Source organism: Metopolophium dirhodum, chromosome 2, assembly GCF_019925205.1.
Source record: "Metopolophium dirhodum isolate CAU chromosome 2, ASM1992520v1, whole genome shotgun sequence".
NCBI classification, from domain to species: domain Eukaryota; kingdom Metazoa; phylum Arthropoda; class Insecta; order Hemiptera; family Aphididae; genus Metopolophium; species Metopolophium dirhodum.
The window spans coordinates 5,485,556-5,506,072 of record NC_083561.1 but is presented as its reverse complement, the minus strand read 5'-3'; the positions used below and the strand labels follow the sequence as shown (position 1 = coordinate 5,506,072).

Here is a 20,517-nt window from a genome sequence, read left to right as displayed (position 1 = left end):
AAATGCTCATAAAGGCATCACTATATTGCTTTGAAATTAAAATACCTTACATAATATAATAATTATTAAATACTAATCCTACACGGGACCTTAATTTATATTTTAATTTATGATATAATATACCTATAAATTAAAATAACTAGTAAAAATGTAGAAAGTAATATTATTTGGTGCTCTTATTATAATATGTTATTAAAATATTTGGAAAAATACGGCACAAATATTATAAATTAACTAGGTAATTAAGAATATTTAGACAGTGTTCATAATTAAATATTATAAAATATCATTAAAATATTCTTATTGAGTTTAACTTGTATTACTCAACACATAGTAGGGTAGGTGTATTTTGCTTTGGAGATCCTCTGGTTTTAGATATATCGAATTCTGTGATACACTGAACATATAAATCAGCGTTTTCAATTACGCCGCAGGTGAAAACTGTAACCTATGAGTTTTATTTTTTTTCAGGTTGAACCGAAAGTGTAGACTGTAGACCCTGGTTTACGCGAACTGTCGATATTGTGTTTTATGACCCAAGTGAAAGAATATTGCGTTTTTTCCTTCTATCGTCGATCTCCTGTCCTCTATTATAACCGGTAAATAAGAATAAATACTTGGGTTTTGGTGTTTTTTGAATTTCAATAATCATAAATTTAGAGTTCAGATTTTTATGTTTTTACATATCTTTGTTGAGTGTATGCAATTTTATTTTGAGTGAAAAATTAATACGATTCATTAAACACAACAAATAGTTTTTTTAGCATATCTTGGAATATCTGATAAATTATGAAAAAAATATACTAAATAATTTTAATTCTCAATCATTTTATATTATTAATTTATGATTTTGACCTATATATTTTTTTTTTTTAATAATAATCCAATTAACTATCAATTTTTTGAATTATACTTTAATTTGAAAATTGTTTTAAGTTAGTTTCAGATGCATCCAATGACTTATTTAAAAAAAAAAAAAACTGATTTGATATTAAAGTATATTTTTTTGTTTTTAAATTGTACATAGAAAACCAACATAGAATTATAATAGTTTATTGCGTTGAATACGTTCAGAAACCGGAAATTTAGCACGCTCGCAGAGTGTAGAGATTTCCTAACTTTTTTATTTAAGATATATTAGTAAAACTTAAATTTTAAAAAAAGCTTAATATTGTATTATTACAATATTGGTGTACTTTAAAATTTGCGTTAAAATATTAACCGTCAGTCTTTTATCTATTCAATTATCGTGTTATATCTAGTGTAAATTAGGTATAAAAGTATAAAAAAAAGTCCTAGAACATAATTTAATTTATTACCAAACATGACAGACAATATGATATGGGCTTTAGGCTTTTATCAGTTGAAGGTATTCAACTGATATCTAGAAGATTTTCTACTTATACAGAATACACAGTGGTGGTCAAATGGTTTTGTAAAGGGGGGCTGATTTTTAAACATGCACTATTTGATTATTAAAAATATAATTTACGGTTATCGGTTCTTAAACATTGAAAAAAGATCTTGGGGGGGGGTCTATCTCCTGTTTGACTGCCACTGAAAAGACAGTAAGTGTATTATATACCTAATATTATGGATATTTAATATAAATAAATTACAAATAACTACACACAAAGTATAATTTTGGCATGTAGATACCTACATAATATATACCTATCTGGAGTTAATTAATTTTCCGGTAGAACCTATATATTACTATTAAAATACCATGCAACTATCTAGCACATCACAAATTATAATTACACTGATGTTAAAACTATAATATAATCGCATTATACCGGAACTTCAAACGTAGGTATTCTTTACATTAACTAACCTTTTTATTCCTAACAAAATCTAGCACATAAAATAGAGTAAAATTTACCATACCTTTTATGATGATAATATATTAATAATATGAATTTTAAAGTAAAAAATATAATAATAACTTAAACTTTAATCATTATTAAAAAAAAACGATTAAAAAATCCATAGCACGCTACTCGATATGTTTCCTATACAGGGAAAAACTACGAATCATAAATATATTTATGTTAATAAGTTACCATGACAACGAACACGTCTATTTTGCGAAATCGGTTAGAAAACAAAAATGACTGTACCCAGCCAAAAACATTAATACTTTCTTTTAATACCAATTACCAACGTATTAATTTTTTACGTTTATATGAATGTATTTCTGTTAGATTCAAAAATTGTATTCACAGGTAGTACTAACTTTAAAATGCTATGAAAATAGAAAGTTGTTTAGGAATCATTTCTAATAAAACAACCTGCTCATTATGAATACAACTGTGAGCTTACATGCAAATACGTAGTTGCAGGTCTTCCTATTCGGTATTTTGAAAAGGAAAGGTTTAGTTATTAATTATTTTCACCGAATGCAAAAATTCATAATTTAAATTATTTCACCATCTTGTATGCTTGTTTACATTTTGTATCCAGAACTATTTGCGTGTGTGTAAAAAATAATAACCGTACCAAACATAATATTATGGTCGTTATATTATTATTCAAGTGACCCACGACGTGTACAGTTGACGATGGTAGTGGGTAATGCAATTTGATTCATTTGATAATATATATATATACATACGGTTACGGTACACTGCGCGCCTGAAAGCGCCACCCGTCCGCAGGTCAGGTCGTATCCGCCGGATGAGACGACGGTGAATGTAAACAACGTGCACTTGTTATTTGTCGTTGAGGGGCCAAACAGGGATGAGAAACGAAGAGAAAAGGGGTGAAAAAAGTCATGAGAGTTCACACAACCCATTTTTGACTTCGATAAATTCTATTACGGAACAGTCATGTACTCGTGCCACCGTTATTTTGGAAGCCACGGGTTCGGCACGATGGCAAAAATGGCAGTGGGGAGAGCTTAGAATTTCTCGCCTTTTTGTTAAATTAGAACGTTTGTGCGTGTGCGGTATAGCGACGGGCCGTAGCGTGGCGATGGTGTCGGTTGGAGGGTATTTTTGGTGGAGAGGGGGTGGAATAGCTCTAATAAGCAGATTAAGAGAGCGAGGAGATGGCTGCCTGCAGAAGGGAGGAAAACTTTTTCTCTCTGTCCCCAACCCTCCGCCCATTTCCTTCCGCTATAAACACACCTCGCATCCCGTTTTTCCAAGCAACCGAGTCGTTTATTTCGCAAAAGTTACGTCTCATTTTGCCACCCCCCTCCCTAACATACCCACGCTCAAATGGCAACGCTTGGTAATGATTTACGGTCCTAACTTTATTCTGTTTCTATTTTTTTTTTTTTTTCCAGTCGGATTGCCCTTGTGCCGCTTCCCTCCCTCGCAGTTCGACGCCGCCGCCACCGTACATTATGTGTGTCGTGCAATTTATGTTGTTTTCATGCATCCCTGAACATGTATATCCGGCGATTGCGGAACACACCAGCCGAGTGCCTTATATAATAATAATATGGCCACGACGGCCGCCGCGAACGTGTAATATTACACTGTGGCCGCGACGCGATGGACTGCGGCGATCCACACACACGCGTGGATATAGCCACAGACGTGGATCGACGTGAACTACAGAACGATGGACCGGGAAGGGCGTGTGACCACCCGAAGAGGGGGGGGGGTACGCGAGGTCTTTGAAAACTCGGCACCAATAGGTGGCTGCGCGGCAACCGCGGTATGTGTATAATAGTTAATATTAACACGCGCGTACATCCGGGCGCGCTAACGTATTTCACTTCCGCCGCTTCCGGTATACTGCAACGTGTGCATAAATACATCTCGACGAGAACTACAACCGGGAGGGGGGGGGGGTATACTAGGTTTACCCACTGCACACACTAAACAGTATTGTATAATATGAATATCACGCGGGTATAATTATAGTATAGTAATTATTACACGAGTGTGTATACGTTATTATCATATGTTATGACGTTTGATATTACAATGATGAAGTGTGTCAAAAAGCAGCTATAAAAATTTGAAATTTGGTGATATTTGATCTAAAGAAGTAGAAAATGCAGTGGCGTAACCAAGATTTTGCTTTGGAGTATGGGGCTGATATTTGTTGTATAGGGAATGTTTAACAAACTGTAGAATCCCTCGGAAGTTAAGTAGGTGATGCGATAGCCATCACAGGCCGATACCCGGAATATAGTATATTAGACTTTTGCACTTACCTTTTTATAAATATTACAATTTGTGTACAAGGTTACATCTTACGTAATATGCTATGATATTGTGTTCACAGAACACTGGATGCATGTATAATTTTTCCTGAAATTTCGGGAAAGGTTGCAGCCCCCTCGTCGCCCCTGGCTACGCCACTGAGAAGAGTTACGCATGATATAACATGATACACTCGCCCGACGTTATTATTATTGTTATTGTTATTGCGAGTACCTTTTATTGATATAAGTTGTTGTTGCTGTTATTATTGTAACGTTTAACGCCACAATCTCAGCAGTACCTATACCTACTATTGTAGTAATATTATTATTATGCTATGTGTTTGTGCGAAATTATTATCGTTGCCGTCACCCTAGAAACGCGTTATTTCTATGGCAAGAAACCGTACATTCCGACATCGACAACATAAGCGTGTTCAGACTTTGGTGGCCGAGGGGGCACAACAATTTTTTTAATTGTGAGACCTATTTTTTTTTAGACATGAAGAAACATTAATTTTTTATGTTATAAAATTCACAACGGTAGGAATATTTTTTAACTATGATCAAAAAGTATAACCATTGTCAAAATAGTAAAAATACTTTTTTCCCATCCATTATACTAGGTAAACAACAGACCAATTGTAAAACTATTAACTAATCGGTAATAAATATTTTGAGTTTCAGCCCACCCGGCCCCTCTCTTAAACACGCCTATGATCGACAAATTAATATTGTAATTTTAAGAAACAAAAGAATTAAAAGAATAAAACGACACCAGAACTCAATTCTCTGTATCATACAATATTTAACTGTTTGGAATCACGTTTGTAATGAAACTTTATTGTTATTATGCAGGTTACACAACGTTGAACCTTTTAAGTGTAAAATTACTGCATTGACACTTTCTACGGTGTCATAATATATAAAAACAAATAAAAAACTTTAAAACTTCTAGTTAATTTGTATTTAAACATAATTGTCGGCATCGCTGTAAAAATAATTTAGAGTAGTAAAAAAATTATTAAAAACTAGTCTTTGATTAACACGTTTCATAATTTATCTAAACTATTAAATCAGATTAAGTTAAAGTTTAATCAATGTATTTTAGATTATATGCTTCAGCATCTTTTCTGGTATAGACACTTTAAATGTTTACCAAATATTTATGACCATCTTCTATACAAGATACAATTTTTTTAATATTTCAACAATTTTTAGTTATTTATATTTTATATAGACATGAGAAATTTTCGATTTTTTTTAGTTATTGCCAATAAATAATTTTTTAATTAGTCAATCAACTTAAAAATGTCCTCAACAATTCAAATTTTTACATTGTATATTCACCCGTAAATAAACGATTTCTCATCAAACGATTTTCTTATTTTGTTGTATTTCAAAAACGAATAACCCGAGTTAATAACAATAATATAATATTATAGGAATATTATATGTATACTATTATATAAGAATTAAATATTAATTAATATAATAAATGCAATGTTTTCGGCACAAATTAAATCAACCAACCGTAAAAAGTGTAATATTATAATAACTGATTAGTAATAGTAAAATAAGTTGATTCATACTTGAATAGCAAATATCAAAAAACATTTAACGTATCATGAAATATACTTGATATAGGCCGACAGACCATTTCCTTTCAGAATCGTTTTTCATATACAATATATCATTGAATTCAAATTTAACACATCCATTATAGTGACCCACTCGATACCTACTGCACAGCAGAGTAGTAACCACTTTCCCCCTTTTTTCAGTTATTTAATTTTTACTTTTGACCGCCAAATGTACCGACCAGATCCAATTTTCCACTAGAAACAACTCTCAAAGTTGATAATCAAAACATTTTTACTGCTCAAAAAGATCATGAAAAACTCACATCATCGTAAAATCAATACAATCCGATGCTCCATTCAAAATCTAAAATATAACTTAAATGTATGATACAATCTGTCAACTGCCGTGAATTTAATGTACCTATTCGTATAGTAATAATATTGGTGTCCCTATTAGTTCCTAATAAAAGTTAGATACACATTAAAAATATACTTGAAGTATATGTAGGTATGGGTACTTAGATATCTATACTTAAAATGTTCAGACAAATTAGCTAATCTGCATGTATATTGTTTACATGACAATTTATAATTATTCAGTGGCTTCCACCTGAAACCAGATTCGAGGACAATAGTTTTAAAATTACAAACTATCAGTGTAAAAGACATTTTGTAATAGAAAATAACATCTTAGGCCATATAACTCTATAAACAACTTATCCGAAACAGTAGAGTTGAGAATAAATTTATCTTGTTATAAGTTCTGGTAATAGTACATTTTATTTTTTAATTAATACAATTAAAATAGTGTAACATTTATTTTATGTAAACTGAATTCAACAATATACGCTATACAAAGTGTTTACAATAAGCGTAACAAAATTAAATATACTATAGAACTATATACCAATAACTCTATAACTAAAATAATAATTGAAATTCACTATATTTCTCGATAAATTAAAACGGTATACTCTCTTAAAAGCCTTTACCTATATTGTGAGTAAGTTTTAGGCTGTTTGTTTCGCATATTTGAATATCAAAAAGGCCCTAAAATAAGTCGATTCCCAATCTGTAAACAAAGCATTTCACTTTGGCAAAGACTGAAAACCACAGGAGACTTTAAAAAGTTTGTATTAGGTACCTAATGGTATTCATTGATAACGCTAAAACATTCTGTCAAAAGACTATACCTTTTCAACGTGACTAATCGATTTTCATCCTTTTAGTCACTCTAACACAATAATAAGATCCTTACCGGTATATCTTCGAAAGTTTTTCAATTTACACACAATATAAGCAATATAAGTACTTTAGGATAGAACATTTCAAAATACTTAACTGAATAGTAAGTACTCACATTCTTCATAGTTAAGTCGATGATTAAAAATTCAAACAAAATATCCTAATCATTATTATAATCGGTTTAATTAATTATCTATGAAAATATGAATAACTAAAAAGCACAATTACCAATAATTTTACCACATACAATACCAAAAGAATTTTGTTTTGTCCAACATTTCCAATGTATACTTATTATGCTTTTTATGTACTATAATAGGTAGTGTTAACGTCAACAATACCTGTTATTGATTAAATCTATAGTAATTGAATCAGTTATTATTTATTCTTTATTTATTTATGTTATGTATTAGCGGGCATCTGCCCTTTTACAAAGTATATTGTAATAAAACATATTCAGACAAACAACTAATTAATTAAGTGTAGTAATAAAAAAAATAAAATTATACTGATCTCTGACCAGGAATATTACTAGTTATACTGTATTCGCCGTAAGTTTAAACATTTTTTGTTTTTTTTCGCGCGTGCATAGTTTGGTGAAAACGTTGTGACAATACTAAAGTCCACTGTAGTTCTCCAGTCTCCAGTTTCAGGTCGCGAAACACCGCTTATACGTAGTGAGCTGTATTGTCACAACGTTTTCACCATAATCTGTGTGTGCAAAAAAAAAGTGGGTAAACTTACGGGGAATAGAGTTTATATCTACAATTTATTTTTGTATAAATTTGGTAAATTAATATAATGTCAATTATAGAATTTTAAAAATCAATTTAATTTATATAGGTACCTATATATAAATACATAATAACAATATTAATTGCAATGACATTATTAAAAATACAAACTATTTTAAACACTCTTTACGATGGATTTTCCTATGCGTATATTATAATCTTTTACAAAAATATTTTCAAAGCTCTAATTGCAACGAATTAAAAAAACAACGAAGTAGTTGGCGATCTCTTTTTATTTGGAAACACACATTTTTTTAATTATAGTAAAATAATACAAAAACTTTTACTTATTAAAAATAAAAACTGTACAAAAAAAATTATATTATTTTCTTATAATAGGTAGGTATCTTATATTAGGTACCTGTCTTGTATAATATGATCGCCTATTCAACGTAACTTCAAACGAGATTTTTTGAAACATGCCATAATTTTACAGTTCAAGTCTTTGTCATTGATTTAAGGTGACAGAAATGTCATTTACGACGTTCATTGTTAAAAAAGCAACCTATACGTATAGAGCAAGAAAAGAGGAAAAACTGGCAAAATTATTCGAAGAAAATGAAAAGTACCAATTTTATACACACGTACGCTAGTCTTTTGTCTCGTTTGTTTATGATTATGAATAATTCAACTAGTTGACCAATTTTCTAGCACGCCTCACTGCGATTTTCAGTTTTTGCTGTCATCTTGATTTCTCACCAAAAATCGTGTTCCTCTTTAATTGTTATATAATATAACCCCTATATTAGTTTATTATATTATAATTATTTATAAAATATTTCTTATGTTCATATAAATTACATAATACGTCTAAAATAATGACAAATATTTGTAATAATTTACTTTTGATTTAGGTAATTCTGAATATAATATGCACTAAGAAGCTATTAATAATGTAATTACATTACATTAATTTTATAAACATGGATGATTCATTAAACAATTAAAGCCTAAAGGTATATAAAAATATGTAAAAACAAAGTATTCATTTATGAAAAAATTATCATATTTTTATGCTTGATAAAAAAAAATCAGATTAATTTCATTAAAAATTGATTTTCTTCCATTAAAAAAAAAACCATCGTTCTTAGTTTTCATACATACAAAAGGACTCCCCTGTTTGGTTACCCAAGAATATAGACAATTTGAAATAGCTATTTTATTTGTCACATTAAAATTCATAAAACCCTCTCAACCTTCACAACGCGATATATACCTAGCTAAGCAATTAATATCTATAAGTGGCCACTGGCATAGTGATAGATTATTTTGTAGCATTTCTTTGGTATACCGTGTACAATATATACCTAAATACATAATGACTTTCTACATCGTATGAACTACATTCAACGGATTTATTTTGAAAGTTAAAAACAATATTATTTTTTTAAGAGGACGCTACTAATGCATTTGTTATCTCCGTCTTATACTCGTACGATATGCAAATGTTCGTTCACTAGATTCAAAAGTGTGCTGTTAGTTTTGATGTTAGAGTAAATTATTCACTATCAATCTTTTAGGTAAAAAAGTTATCTGTGCTTAAGCGTCTGATTTATTCAATATTTTAATTTTCAAGCGAGATATGAGCATTTTTCATTTAGACGTGTAATAAATTATATATTTTAATACCTATCTATAACTTATCTACAATGTCTACTCCAAGCTACCCATTGCTACCCCACGGCCCACATAGCTGCGAATTACAAAATATAGACAAAAGCCAGACATTAGACGAAAACAAAAATTATTATTTTAACAGTATAAGTACCTATCTAATATCTAATATCAATCAAACTTATATAAAGTATCTAGAAACAGAAAGTAATAAACATACTGATGTCTTATATTGCAGATAACATATTAGATAAATTATAAAAGTTTTAAACGTAATCTGCGTAAAATTATGCAATGATATTTCCAGAGATATTACCATTCAAGCGTAAACACTTGTGGGATAAAAGCAGATATTTATTAAAAGCTGCACTGGATTATATTTAAAGCTTGGGGTACATCACAAGACTGCATTTATCTAATTCAAAGAGAGTCATTGGATTTACAAGGTAACCAGTAGCAACTGAAATGGAAATAAGAATCAACCGTTTGGAAGTTGGTGAAATAAAAGTAGTGAGAGAGTAAGCCAAATATAACCTAAATATATCAAAAGTATCATAGACTGTAGACTACATATTATAATCTAACAATTTTCAAATACAATTGATTTAGTTGTTTTTTGTTAAATTTATTGTCTTTGTCAGACTCTGTCTGTGCCATTTACAGAAAATCGTAATAAACTACACATTTATGTATTTTTATAGAATAACACTGTACAGCTTTAAACATAATATTCCATGTATAGTTGTAAAGTAGGTATATAACATAATTTGGAAAATGTATTGTGAAAAAGCTTGGTTACCTTTTTAATGAATAAATAAATTATAAAAAAAATATTCAACGATTATTTACGTACAACAGCTATGATGATTGTGTTATCACATAATTATTAATTTATCAGATAAGTTATCCAAACAAGGAAATAAACAAGAATTAACTTTTTGTATTAAAAACAATATACACGTAGGTACCTACCCAAAAAACAATTATATAATTCAACGTCGCAGTTTTTTAAAAATAGTTTTATAAAAATAATCCAGGTCGTGTTATATTTATAGACATTAAAGTATATGTATGGTATGCGTGTGTATTTATTGTTGAGCATTACAAATTGTTCCTCCGTTCACGTTTCACAATTTATATTGGTTGCTTTCGTAATGGAAAAAGAGAAGAACGGCTAAATAAATTGGTGCCAAAATGAACTTGTATATCATTCGTCTGCGTTGTATATACTATATATGTAACGTAAGTCTGTGTATGTGGGTGTTATGTGCAGTCTTGTTAATACGTACGATTTGACGTGAAGTACAAATTGGTCTAGTGTAAAGTTGTTTAAACGAGTCTTTAAAATATGGTCATCGAAGATACGTGACATTGTGATGTTTTCTGAGTAAAATCAATTGGTATCCATTCCGCTGCTATTATCGAACAAAATAGCATGATGACAATTTATAAAATCTATAGTTATATAAGTTTGGAACAATATGAAAAGAGGAAAGAATCAACACCACGGAGACTGCAGGTGTGTGCAGAAAATTAATTTCAAAAAAATATCCCATGAAACAGTTTTCCAGTTTTCAAAGTGAATAAATAATGAAAACCGTAAAATGGGCACATTAATACTCCGCATAGAATAAGTAAATGCCAAGTAAATAAATAGTTTGAAAGTGAAATATAATGTTTTGGGCATATGGTGCTAAAAAAATAAAACTTCTGTTTCAAGTATTATATCGTATGCAGACATTATTATTAGACTGAGAATGACATGAAATTGAAAATATTTTACAATAGAATTATCAAAACGTTTCCATACTATTGTAATACATTTTGTTATTATTAAATACATCATAGGTGCAACTCTGTTTATAAAGTATATTTGATGTATCAAGTATAGGTATAAAGTGTACCTTATTATGATGTTACGACGATCGATTACGATTTTATTAACATTATGAAAAAAGTATCACTGTACCTAATATATACTTAATACTTTTTACTAAGTACTTATATTGAGTAAGTTTATTAAATAAACTAGGTAAGAACAGAGTACATTTTTTATTCGTATTTTATAGTAGTATATATTACAAGAATTTCGATTCACAAAAATTGAATTTAAAACTAGAAGTTAATTAATTATATTAAGTTTTGTTGAACGGAATGAAGGTGCTAAGGGATACCCGGAAAAATGTTGGTCCAATACTCTGCTGTCTCTGCTTATCTAAACTTTAGCCAATATCTAATAAATTAGCTACTGTACCTAAAATTATAGTTTTTTATACACAGAAACTATACTTTAAAAAATATTCCATTTAAAATATCAAATTTAAAAATCAGGAAAGGTGCGCTGCTGACATATAGTGACTATAAGTGTAGTGACTTTGTAGGTCACTATTATGAATATTTTACATTTGAAATCAATGATAAACTATTGAAAACTGTTATTACGATTTTTAAGATTTTAATTTCAATTAATTTTTTACAATTTTTTTTTACCAATTCACACTAATACTTCAAACACTTGTAAAAAAATGTATCTACGTATTCCCAATATTTTTTTTTATATTATACAAGTACAACTTATCAGAAACCTTGTATTACAATTTGAAGCTTTTTGACCAAGAATAAGCACGCTAAAAAATCAAAATCAAAATTTAAAATGCTTAAAAATAACTAAGACTATCTAAAATATTTTGAACATTTCAGTGCACGTATAAAATGTTATTTTAAGTAATTTTGAAAGATAAATCATTATTATATAAACACGTTTAAATATCAAATGTCATCCCAATTTAAACTCCAAAAGTTCATAAAAAATGTGTGGGGCTAACTAACTAAGAAACTTTTAAAAAAATGAATGACGATAAAAATAGTAAAAATATAATTTTGTATCAACAATTTTGTTTGTGATGAGATCAAATTATGGGACCAAAATATTTTCTAAAACTTTGTACATTTTGAGATAATGAGAATCACCTATAGTATATACATAATAGCAAAGCATTCTATAATGTGATATTATTTCTACAAACATTTATTAAAATATAATTATTAAAAACTTTTTAGATATTTTAAAAATCGTCTTTACGTTTATTTTAAATACTTTCCCTGTTTACGTTATTTCTCAAATATATTTTTAATTTTTACTCGTTACAATTGTATTAGACTTAAAATTATTTTAATAGTCGTCAGATTCTAATGTTTACTTAAGCACTATGACTTATAATGGATGTAAAGTCAATACAAAAATAAAACGTAGTTATTCATTAGACGTATATTAATTATACTAACTATTAAATTATCTGTCGATACGTTGAGCTATGCTTGTCAACGGTATAGGTTGACATACGCCAAACAATATTCAGCTATTTGAACTAAATGATGTTTGTTAATTTATTTAACGTAAACATTTTTTATAGGGCTTTACTTCAAACTCGATTAACTTGGATCGACATTAGTTACAACTCATAAATCTTTTTACGTAAAACACGTCTGGTAGTATCGTGTCCTAATGCTTGCTAAACCGAGCTGTAGAAATAAAACAGACAACAACACACAATGAATAATGGCAAAACTCTCAGGAAAAACGACAAACGAAACTTGTGCTAGGTAGCAATATAATTCCAAGAAAATGCATAGTTTGTTTATTTTCAAACTTTTCCCCAAAATCTTTCTAAACATTTTTACATTAAATTCAATTAATAATTATTATTATAATCGAAGATTACACAGACGGGGGTGTAGTAAAAATGCCTATTCAATTCGCCGTCACCCCAGAAATATTAAAAATCAAATATGCAACTATTATGTATGAATATTATATAAAATATAAACAAAGGATTTAATTTTGTAATTTTATTCAAAGTATGTCTGATAAATTATTTTATGATGAAATTTAGTTTGCTTAGCCAACCACAACCATTGTGTGAGCTAAAACATTGGCATTTAACAAAAGCTATTCAGTAGCATAATATTATTTCCATTTTTGTTTCAAATTATAATGCAATAAGTTTAGTGGTTGGCAAAGGGGGGAAATGTAACGTGTTATCCCAATAAATCGTATTAAAAGTCCAGATGTTGTCTTCACTTGGCTTTTTTTTCTACCACAAAAAAATAAATGGAATACATCTCCCATTGTTATGAACATTTGAAAAATTTGATAAATGCGTAGTTTTGTCGGTGGCAAGAGTGTTTTGTGACAATATTTTTGAAATGTTCACCATCTATAACCACGTCAGTCAAAAAATGTAGTTAGGAAGATCTAAAACTATGACGGTTAAAAAAATACATTAAAATAATACCTTACATAATTTACTGTGTCTATATCAATATTCTAAATATATTTATTGAAACACCTTTTCATACACCCTACACTCATATTATACAGATGCCGTTTTAAACAATTTTAATCAAATATTGATGTAATTTATTTCTTAGGCTTGTTATTTTATATTGAACACATCAAGCGATTGTTGTACGGAACAGTGATAATTATTCGGTAAAAATAACCATCATCCAGCACCATAGCCTGATTTATCATTGTTTCGATTAAAATAAAGGCCCACATTTTTTTACTTTTTTCAATTTCAGTACATTTTTAACAATATAAAAACTAACTTGTCCAACAACTATTATAATAATGTAGGCAATATGAATACAATATATAGTAATATACATAATATGGGAGGTTTAAGATACCTACTCAAATATGTTGTTTACGATTAAAGGACTTTCAATAATTACCTGACCATATTTTGTATTCAAATGATATAGTTTAAAACTAAAACACTGATGAGCTAAGAATGAAATAAATCAATCAAATAAAAGTATATACTCATCTTCAATCAAGTAGGTAATTATTGATGCAATAAATCGATTTTTAAATCCGCATTATAGTTACAACCAACATAATTTTAATTGTACCTACACAATTTATTGTATACCTATTACCTATTATATAAAATAAAAACGAAAGAATAATGTCAAGGTTGTAACTTTGTCAAAAATGTCAATACAAAAAAAGGATCAGGTGGAACTGAGCAGTAGAACATATTATATAGATATGACAGTTTTCAAAATGATGATGAAAACCATATTGAAAACATACCTACTCGTTCATTTAACATTTTATATTATGTTTTCATTCTAATAAGAGGTCACAAAAAAACGTAATTTATTTATAAATGTAAGTAATAATTAGTTTAAGAAACAAATTTACTATAAAATTGAATTTATTTTTACAAAATCCTTATAATCCACTTTTTACATAATTAAAACCAAATCGAATAACAGTTGGAATAATAATTATAGCTTGGAGTCTGGCATGAGGTTTAAATAAATATATTAAAATCTGTTAAACTAACATTACAACTTTTAGGACTTATGCATAATTAAATTTAAATAATTTAATGTTAAATTTACGGTTATCAATAAAGAAAAAACTTATTATTAAAAAAAGAATGTGGATAGTCTGTATACAATTAATACTATAAGACAAGTAATATACTCAACAAAGATGCAAAGACAGTTTTTCCCTCGGCTTTTCCTATTCACTATACTTCAAAGAAATTATTATCTTCGTAATATTTATGTTTTATACTTGTGGAATAAATCTAATGATAATAAAATAAAATGTATTATTTTATATACGAGTTAGTGTACAATACAAAAATGTGTAAATGGTATCAGAATAATTAAAACAGCCTGGTAAATAAATTGTTTTATTAAATTTACTAATTATAAAAACCAAAATATAAGTTTATATCAATTTAACTCACAAAATATTTTTATGTATTTACATGAATATTATATCCTTATACTGCTTACATGAAATAAAAAATAAAAAATATAAAATATATTGATTAAATTAATATAGGTAATACACTAAGCAGTTTAGAATGATAAAATTATCTAATGAAAAAATATGTATTATGTACAATTAAATAAAAAAATACGCTTTATATTCATATATTGTACCTACTGCTTAATAATGTGGAAAAAAATGTTTACAATTATTTTCGAATTGTTGAACAAAAAAAAAATAGAAACATCATTTGTTTTTGAAACGAATAATAAAATAACAAATTACTTTTATTATACCATTTTTTTGATTCTTAATTTAATAGGAGTTATACACCAGCGGTTCCCAAAATGTGCACCACGTAGTCCTTACAGGGGCGCCGTGCTTCCGTAGAATTTTATATGGTCCAAAAATATATTTGAAAACCCGAAGATGGCGGCGATGGAAACAATTACAGTTATGTAAATAAAAATGTATAAACTATGAATAATTGTAATTAAATACATATTTTTATATCACTCATTGCAATTTTTTCTATTCCTTATGATTAGTAATGCTATTACTTGGGAAGGCCCTTAGAAAACCTTGGATCAAAAAGGGCGCCGCGAGCCAAAACATTTTGGGAACTGCTTTTGTGCAATTTTATACACGGGTACTCACAAAATATTTCTATTCGTACAAAACTATATTATACTCCTAAATGTGGAAAGAAGAATTTTCACGATTATTTGGAGCTTTTTAAATTGAAGAACAAAAAAAAAAATAATAAAATACTTTTCAATATTATAGATAATAATATATACATTGTAGTTTCGCATGAAATTATAATTTGTGAAAACATTGATATTATGAATACAAGTACCTAGAGTTAGATTAGGTTAGCACTCCAACCATTTGAAAAACTCTGACAACAATCAATATTTACCAGAAAGCAGTGATCTATAGTGTAATGTCTTAGATGAAGCTATGTATTGAATATTTAAATATAAATAAGAATCCTTCATTTTTTACATCAAAGTATTGGATTGATGCTGAAATATCATTTTCATAAACTGGAAGGGAATGGGTTATAAATTAATTTATAAAATTAAAAAAAAAAAACAAAAATTATGAAATATTGAATTCTGTATTAGGTACTTAAATTATTGTAAGAAAGAGTATATTTAAACTTTAAAGGTAAATACTATAGGAGCGGTCAAACATTACTAGAAATAAGAAATGATTTATTGCCTAACAAGTTTTTTGCTTAAGAACTATTCCAAAATTTGCTTGACATTATATTTTAAGTGTCATAAATCCTTGCACCGTTATTTAACTTTAGTAGATACATCTTAAATCTAATCTTAGTGTAAATGAGCTAATGGCCGGTGGAATAATTTTTATTTAGTGACATTATTGTGTTAATTATTACTATTTTAGTTTAAATTATCAATTGTTTATTTGCTGTTGAGAATGGGCAAAGATAAAGTATAATCAAAGTCTATCTCGAGAGTCAAGACAACTATCAGCTTATGAAAAATAATTAATTGCAAGATAGTTCATTGCCCTAATTCCTAAACATATTTATAGTGTATTAATCCTATAAATACCCAATTTTAACGTAAACGGTACTCCATAAGTAATATTATATATTTAATATCAATATATATATGTTAAATTTAAAATAGTTGTAAATTAACGACTAACAAATTATTTTATTAACGTATGTCTTAAGTTAAGATTTTTCTTGTATTACTTAATTGTCTTCTACTGCTCTTATATAATATGAAGCTATAACTTTTTCATATGAAAAAAAATGTTTTAACTTTTATTAGGAGTGATTATTTATTGGGACATAACAATCAAATGTACAGCACCGACACTTGTTTTATATTTTACCTTGGATTGAAATATACTAAGTAAACGTGCATGACAAGTTTTATTTTTAATTTTAGAATATTTTAGCTTAAAGTAAAAGTACACAATTTAATATCAATATATAATCTCATACATAATACATTAGATATACATAGCCATGAAAATGTCAGCAAGGCTGATATGGGATTTTCGGTTAGGACATATAGCTCACACACGCATGTTGGATAATATGATATTATACCAAGGCTGAAACGTTATAATATTTCAAATCCAAAAAATCAAGCAACCTCTTGAATTAATGAATTTACCATCAAAAGTTTCTTTTTGTTCTTTTTATATTGTTAGAAGGATAATCGGCTGGGCAACACGTTTTTTAAAATGTTTTGCACGTGGAGTTTAATGGAGTCACCATTTATTTACATCGCATAATTAATTTTCCGCAAGACAAAAAAAAATATCTTATATTATCTTAACATTTTTTTAAATCCCTAGATCCGTTAACTCTGTGGAAAACGATTTATTTTTCAATCACCCATTTGAGCTCATCCAGATAAGTTTAGAATGTTGTCGTGTAAGGAGGGAGTTGAAATTAAAATGTCCATATTTCTTTGTCCAGCAATACCGTATAATACATAGTGACAGCGTTGATGTGGTATTGCGCATATACCTATACCACATAGGTAAGTAATTGTGCGGTATCGGACATAGTGAATACAACTAGACAATAGTAGGTAGGCAGAGCGATTAGTTTTTTCTAAACGATGCCTAACAATATACTTAGTATGAGACGGTGGACATTAAAAGTATATAATACGTCATATTGTAATTTAAAATCGTATAGGCACTCACAAGCCACGGCGGAAGTTGACTTCGACGAGCACTGTGATGTCGGCGAGCACCAACGGTTGCAAGAAAAATTCGCGATGAAAAAAACGTCGGTGGTCGGGAAAAAAACGTGCGCGTGACACACGGGGAGAAACAAAAAACAAAAAAAAACCATCAACAAATCCGACGACGGAAGCGTGGCGCGGACCACGAGCAGCGACCGGCGTAACGGCGGTATGTACGCAGCACGGAGCACGCGGCTGTGATGCGCGACGACGGCGACACGACTGAACCGCCCGGAAAAAAAAATATATAAAGCTCCCACGCTGCGCGTTGGCGTTAGGGGATGCAAGTGCGGGGGATGATCGCGCGACGTCGACCCACGACGACGAAGGGTAGTGGTGGCGGCGGTGGTGGTGGCGGCGTCGGTGGTCGGCCACCTGCGTCCGCGTGCCGCGACCTTCATTAGACCCCGTCATTACGGGATCCGCGCACTCGGGGGCCCCCCCCGTTGGTAACGTCTCTCCCGCTCGCAAGTTCATCGCGGCCGTTATAATTCTGCACGACTGTTGTGAAACCGACGACGACGGCGGGGTTCGGTTGAGTCGCGATGTCCGCACAAATATCCGGCTCGATTTTTGATACGCGCGTCGTGGTGATAACGTCACGCCGTGCCTAAAATAATATTATACCCAGGCATATAATATGATATAATGTCACGTGTATAAAAATGAGTGTTATTATTTCAATGGCTATTGCAGGCTAGGTCATGGTTGTCCGACAATTAAGCGTATAGTGTCTAAATCTTAAATTTGTACGTCGAGGTTTAATCGTGTGGGGTTGGAATTCTGTGCCAGGGATTTTTTTCAGATGTTATTTTGTTTCAGTTTGTTTCGGCGAGTTCAAGGACTTGGCCCATTCGAGCTTACCAGTATATTTATTAGTTATCACCTATTACTGCCGTATCAAAAGATGGCCTATACGCAGTATAAAATCAACTTTTGGAGTCAACAAATTGCTTCGTTATGGATCAAATTCGTGATGCATCCGACTACATCGGGTTGCCGTCTGCCGCATCAATGCAGGTCGACTCAACGTCTGCCGGCGGCAACTCGATGCAAACGGTCTTGATCGAACCGTTGAGTGGCCCGTCGCGGAATGTTATGCCAGTCCAATGATCCGTTATTAGTTATTACATTCCGTTGGTCGACACGGCAATAATGACGGCCGTTTCCACCCAAGTCAAGATCGAGACATCGCACGTCTCGTCGCCGCCGCATGTTCGGCCGGCCGAAGCGGACGTGCAGCGGTCAAGCGGCGATCTCGCGGATCCGCCGGGACGCCGTTCTGGTGTTCTAATGCTATGCCGAACACCGCTGTGCAGTTTACTCCGGCCGACATCGAGTACGTCCCGGCGCGAGTTTCGATCAAGACGTTCGAGTTTGAAAACAGCCGAACTAAAACTCACGTGCCGCAACCAGCACGCACCGCACGCGAGTATTTGCTGCAGGAGCCTGTAATCCGCAGGTGTGATGATGGGACAGACCCGGTAACCACCACCAGTGGCGTGGCGGACTTCATTAACTTATGAGGCACAATAATTTATATTAGTAATTATAAATACTTATGTAAATAACTACGTATTTGCTTAAATGGTAACTGAGAATGATTGGCTTAATCTTAGTGTGTACTTAATAAATTATTTACTATATGGGAAATGCCCCTATTCTCCAGAACACCCACCACCCTTTAAGCGGAGGCACGTGCCTCAAATAAAGTCCTTCGTCACGCCACTGTCCACCACGGTTAAACCCAAGCGCCGATCAATGTCGAAAAGGACAAAGCTTATTTTGTTGACCTTGAAATTATGGGTATCAATCCAATAAAAAAAATGGACCACGCTCAATAGGATTTCACCGAATCGGGTTGCAGCCGTACGGACGCTAGTTGAAAAAAAATTCTTACGTAGATTATTAGAATTCTATTATGATGTACCTACAGGTTTCTATTTGATATTATTATATCATTGAGTATTATTAATTAAACGCGTCAACACGCTATAGTATAAAATTAATTTATGCGGATTATGAAAATTGTGACTATATACTGTACAGGCTATAGGTTAATACCTATAATTTTCGGTTTATTTTTGTGACCCGTGTAAACATCTTTTTTTTACCGACATTTAGAAAAAAAAAGTCGATACGGTAAAATGTCTATAAATAGCTCAAATTGTTTTAAATTATTTGAAAACTTTTATCGTGTACAGAAAATACCAAGGCTGGGCAAGTTAATGATTTTTTTTTTAACTCAGTTAAGTTAAGTTTATATGCACTAATAACAAAAAGTTAAAAGTTAATTTAACTATAGTTTAACTCAGTTAAGTTAAAAGTTAATACACACTTTTTGTTAACTTTTTATTAAGTTAAAAAAAAGATAATTTTTTTATACAACGCTAGCGTACTTAATTTTTTTCCAACCCAAAACTAAATTATAGGATATAGTGTTAATACTTCATACAGTATTTCCATATAAGTTAGATTCGAATGATATACATTTTTAACTTTAAACAATTTACGATACATATTTTTTTGACATGAAAACGAAATAGACTGCAATGGTGAAACATTATAAAATTAAAAA

The 20,517-nt window shown here is 30.4% G+C and overlaps 1 protein-coding gene across 2 annotated transcripts in view; it reads right to left on the bottom strand.

The window, feature by feature from the left end:
- Positions 1-18,180, bottom strand: part of LOC132939950 (uncharacterized) — a 201,426-nt gene extending 183,246 nt beyond the window's left edge. Inside the window, exon 1 of one of the 2 annotated variants that reach the window (XM_061007389.1) lies at positions 17,899-18,180. The gene's annotated coding sequence lies outside the window, so the exon portion shown is untranslated. Of the gene's footprint in view, positions 1-2,617; positions 4,690-17,898 lie in introns of those variants that run through there. The other variant, XM_061007390.1, reaches the window with a different exon arrangement.
- Positions 18,181-20,517: the final 2,337 nt, after the last annotated feature.